This window comes from Eriocheir sinensis, chromosome 24, assembly GCF_024679095.1.
Source record: "Eriocheir sinensis breed Jianghai 21 chromosome 24, ASM2467909v1, whole genome shotgun sequence".
Classification (NCBI taxonomy): domain Eukaryota; kingdom Metazoa; phylum Arthropoda; class Malacostraca; order Decapoda; family Varunidae; genus Eriocheir; species Eriocheir sinensis.
Genome location: NC_066532.1, coordinates 15963135 through 15968685, shown reverse-complemented (window position 1 = coordinate 15968685; position 5551 = coordinate 15963135). Strand labels below are relative to the sequence as shown.

The 5551-nt window shown below is 42.0% G+C and overlaps 1 long non-coding RNA gene across 1 annotated transcript; it reads left to right on the top strand.

Moving 5' to 3' along the window:
* Positions 1 to 363: 363 nt before the first annotated feature.
* Positions 364 to 5261, top strand: LOC127003149 (uncharacterized). The gene is made up of 3 exons (XR_007756985.1): positions 364 to 3543; positions 4253 to 4499; positions 4635 to 5261. It is a non-coding gene; the product is annotated as an uncharacterized LOC127003149 (long non-coding RNA).
* The last annotated feature ends 290 nt before the right edge of the window (positions 5262 to 5551 follow it).

Genomic DNA, 5551 nt, shown 5'->3' with positions numbered 1-5551 from the left:
GTGGTGTAGCGGGTCGTGAAGAGTTTTAGTGGACACGGTATAAGAGGTGTTCTGCGGAGGCCACGCCCTGGGGCTCGTAAGACGTCCCCTTAAGACAGCTAGAAAGTCACACTCGTATTAAAGTCACACGCTCAGGTTCATTATCATCATCTATTACTTGAAAGCGATTACGAGCGGTGAATTTTTTTTTTTTTTTTTGGGGGGGGGGGGGTCGAGAACATTAGCTTTTTACCTGGCAGACTTCTCGTATAAATAGAGAAAGTCAAACACACACACACTCTTGATTTTCCTCTCTTTCCCTCTCTCTCTCTCTCTCTCTCTCTCTCTCTCTCTCTCTCTCTCTCTCTCTCTCTCTCTAAAAAAAAAGCTATGGGTGAGTGGTCAGCGTACGCGAGCTAGCCATGGGTGAGTGGCTAGCCTGCGGGCACAGCGACTAAGAGGACCAGGGTTCGCGTCCCGCCCACCGCTACGAACAAGCTGGCAATTTTTCAGTCACCGCCGAGTGGCCCAAGACAACCCACCAGCTGTCCTGAAGACCACCTGTCGACCCGGACTCTGGATTCACTCACAAATTTAGAGGATCAAATGAACTCCGTGGGGGGAACATGAGCCGAGCAGGATGGCGCCACTATAAACACTTGCCTGCGCCATAACAAGCGGGGGCAGACCACCAGGACCCACCAAGAAACCCTACCGTCGCCATAGACAACGCAAAAAAAAAGAAGGAAAAAAAGGTTCACCAACAGTCACGGATGAGTGGAACAGGCTCGCCAGTCATGTTGTGAGTGCCAATGTGATTAGTACTATGAAGAAGAGGTTAGACCGTTAGACGCATTCATGGATAGAGTGAGGTTCGGTTTGCAGGAGCTGCCTTGTATAGAACTACCGGCCTCTTGCAGACTCCTTATGTTCTTATGTTCTTATTCTCATGATCTGATGTTCTAATCCTAATGTTCTTATGTTCTTATCCTTATGTTCTTCTCATAATCTTATGTTCTTATCCTTATGTTCTTCTCATGATCTTACGTTCTAATCCTAATGTTCTTATGTTCTTATCCTTATGTTCTTTTGCTGTTATCCTTATGTTCTTCTCATGATCTTATGTTCTAATCCTAATGTTCTTATGTTCTTATCCTTATGTTCTTTTGTTTTTATCCTTGTGTTCTCATGATCTTACGTTCTAATCCTAATGTTCTTATGTTCTTATCCTTATGTTCTTTTGCTGTTATCCTTATGTTCTTCTCATGGTCTTATGTTCTTTGATCCCGACCTATCCCGCACCTTCAGTTCTTCATATCATTCGTAGTTTGAGGGTAGACAACAGCACCGGAGACACATTGGCCCAAGTGTACCATCATGAATTTCGTTAGGCACCACTCTTCCTCCCTGGCCTTGTATGAATCACGAGTACTTGCATACTTTCAAATCTTAACAATTCATTTTTTTCTGCCGGCAACACCTGTACACAAATATACTGTCCGAACTGTACCCGTGAGTTTCGTTAGGCACCAGTCTTTCTCCCTGGCCTTGTATGAATCACGAGTACTTGCAGACTTTCAAACCATCATAATTCTTTTTCTTTCCGGCGACACCTGCACACAAATATACTGCCCGAATTATGAGCCTATGAGTTTCGTTAGGCACCACACGTTAACCTTGACCTCATTCAGACCACAACAACTGCTACACACTCGTTGCTTCATTAGTTTCACAGGACGACAGCTATGGACATTTCTCTCTTCTTCGGTGATGCCCATAGCGACGGTGGGCTGTTTTGAGGGGCCTCTTAGATGACCCCAGGCTGATAGTGGCGCGGGTGAAATTGATTTATAGTGTCTGCCGTGATGTATGTATGCCTCTTGCCCTGACTATGATGACTCAACTATGTGATATGATTAGACAAGACTCGTTTTCCTTGACCCGCTTCATATTGCGACTACTACGACACGCTTTCTGTTCTTCATATCATTAGATTTATGGAGAGGACAACTGCAGAAAGATAAAATTAACTAACCTGAACTCCTCCTCCTCCTCCTTCTCCTACTCCTGAAGACGAAGGAGGTGAAGAGAGGAACAGAAAGGAGAGGAGAGAGAACAGAAGACGAAGGAGAGAAGGAGGAGGAGGAGGAGGAGGAGGAGGTGAGGAAGGAAGAGAGAGGAGAGTATAGAAGAGGATAAAACTAACCTAACTGTGATATAATGAGTCTAGCTATGCATCACAAGTTCCAGTCAAGTTCAAGTTCAAGTCTATTCACTCCTACACGTTTTCCATTCTCCATATCATTATTTTTAAGGGGGGAACAACTGTAAAAATGATATACTAACCTAACTATGTGATAAAATGAATCTAGTTATGCATCACACGTTCAAATCAAGTTCAAGTTCAAGTCTATTCACTCCTACACGTTTTCCATTCTCCATATCATTATTTTTAAGGGGGGAACAACTGTAAAAATGATATACTAACTTAACTATGTGATATAATGAGTCTAGCTATGCATCACAAGTTCAAATCAGGTTCAAGTTCAAGTCTATTCACTCCTACACGTTTTCCATTCTCCATATCATTATTTTTAAGGGGGGAACAACTGTAAAAATTATATACTAACCTAACTGTGATTTGAGTCTAGCTATGCATCACAAGTTCAAATCAGGTTAAAGTTCAAGTTTATACACTCCTACACGCTTTCCATTCTCTATAGCACTAGTTTTAAGGGGGGAACCACTGTAAAAATAATATACTAACTTAACTATGTGATATAATGAGTCTAGCTATGCATCACAAGTTCAAATCAGGTTAAAGTTCAAGTTTATACACTCCTACACGCTTTCCATTCTCTATAGCACTAGTTTTAAGGGGGGAACAACTGTAAAAATAATATACTAACCTAACTATGTGATAAAATGAGTCTAGCTATGCATCACACGTTCAAATCAAGTTCAAGTCTTATCTATTCACTCCTACACGTTTTCCATTCTCCATATCATTATTTTTAAGGGGGGAACAACTGTAAAAATACTATACCCACTTAACTATGTGATAAAATTAATCTAGTTATGCATCACACGTTCAAATCAGGTTAAAGTTCAAGTTTATACACTCCTACACGCTTTCCATTCTCTATAGCACTAGTTTTAAGGGGGGACCAACTGTAAAAAATGATATACCAATTTAACAATGTGATAAAATTAATATAGTTAGGCATCACACGTTCTCCTTGACCTACATATTATCACGAGCAACTACAAAATACTTCAAATTCTCCTTAGTATCGATTTTATGGGAAGAACAACTGTAAATGTGATATACTAACTTAACTATGCCATTTAATGAGTCTAGTTATGAATCACACGTTCAAATCAGACTGTAATTCAAATCTATACAATACTACATGCTTTCCATTCTCTATATCATTAGTCTTATTGGAGGGGCAACTATAGAAAACACATAGGTCGGTGCTCTTAGACGCCTCCACCCCTCTCATTAACTATTTCCAAAGGGCATAAAGGATATCAATCGGGTTCTCAGGAGTGATTCTTCAGGTTCACGGTGCAGAAGAAGGGTCAGACTACCACCGGGGTCATAAAACTACCCCTGGAAATGCCCTAAACTAATACATTAACTATTTTCAAGGGCCGTGAGTGTTTTTTTTAGGTTCCCGGTACAGAGGAAGGCTCAGACAACCACCGGGGTCATAAAACTACCCCTGGAAATGCCCTAAACTAATACATTAACTATTTTCAAAGGCCGTGAGTGTTTTTTTAGGTTCACGGTACAGAGGGTCAGACTACCACCAGGGTCATAAAACTACCCCTGGAAATGACCTAAACTCCTACATCAACTATTTTCAAAGGGCATAAAGGAGATCAATTGGGTTTTCAGGAGTGTTTCTTTAGGTTCACGGTACAGAAGAAGGGTCAGACTGCCACCAGGGTCATAAAACTACCCCTGGAAATGCCCACAACTCTAAACTATTTTCAAAGGCCGTGTGTGTGTTTTTTCAGGTTCACGGTGCAGAAGAAGGGTCAGACTACCACCAGGGTCATAAAACTACCCCTGGAAATGCCCTAAACTAATACATTAACTATTTTCAAAGGCCGTGAGTGTTTTTTTTAGGTTCACGGTACAGAGGAAGGGTCAGACTACCACCAGGATTATAAAACTACCCCTGGAAATGCCCGAAACTCCTACATCAACTATTTCCAAAGGGCATAAAGGAGATCAATCGGGTTCTTAGGAGTGATTCTTTAGGTTCACGGTGCAGAAGAAGGGTCAGACTGCCACCAGGGTCATAAAACTACCCCTGGAAATGCCCTAAACTAATACATTAACTATTTTCAAAGGCCGTGAGTGGTTTTTTTAGGTTCACGGTACAGAGGAAGGGTCAGACTACCACCAGGATCATAAAACTACCCCTGGAAATGCCCGAAACTCCTACATCAACTATTTTCAAAGGGCATAAAGGAGATCAATTGGGTTTTCAGGAGTGTTTCTTTAGGTTTACGGTACAGAAGAAGGGTCAGACTACCACCGGGGTCATAAAACTACCACTGGAAATGACCTAAACTCCTACATCAACTATTTTCAAAGGGCATAAAGGAGATCAATTGGGTTTTCAGGAGTGATTCTTTAGGTTCACGGCACAGAAGAAGGCTCAGACAACCACCAGGGTCATAAATCTACAGCTGGAAATGCCCACAACTCCTACAATCATTATTTTCAAGGGCCGTGAGTGTTTTTTTTAGGTTCACGGCACAGAAGAAGGGTCAGACTACAACCAGGGCCATAAAACTACCCCTGGAAATGCCCGAAACTCCTACAATCATTATTTTCAAGGGCCGTGAGTGGTTTTTTTTTAGGTTCACGGTACAGAAGAAGGGTCAGACTACAACCAGGGCCATAAAACTACCCCTGGAAATGCCCGAAACTCCGCCGCATACCTAAATGTTCAAGAGTATGACCTGTAATGACCTAAGAGTGTGATATAATGAGCCTGGTTGTCTTTCGCGTTATCCTCGACCTAAATGGAATGACGAGTGACTTTGTACTTTCAATTCTTCTTTGCAGTCGTCATTTAAATATTTCCCCGCCTAGAACAGAATCCAACCCCTTAACTTAGGATCGAGTCTACCTGGGATCGTCAACACCTTTTAATAATTAGTTGTTTTCCTTCACCTGGATTGATTAATAGACCACTAGCTTCTCTCTCTCTCTCTCTCTCTCTCTCTCTCTCTCTCTCTCTCTCTCTCTCTCTCTCTCTCTCTCTCTCTCGATGATATTTAAGATGAGCCTGACTATCAACCTTACACACACACACACACACACACACACACACGAGTACTTTTCTCCCTTCTAATAACCTTGAAAGTACATTGTGTGTGTGTGTGTGAGAGAGAGAGAGAGAGAGAGAGAGAGATGGAGAAAGCGGAGAGAAGTGAAGGGAGGAGGAGGAGGAGGAGGGTGACAACGAGGATGTAAGATTATTTGAGAGGAGAAAAGGAGGAAGGGGAAGAAAGGGAAGTAGACAGAAGAAGAAGAAGAAGAGGAGAA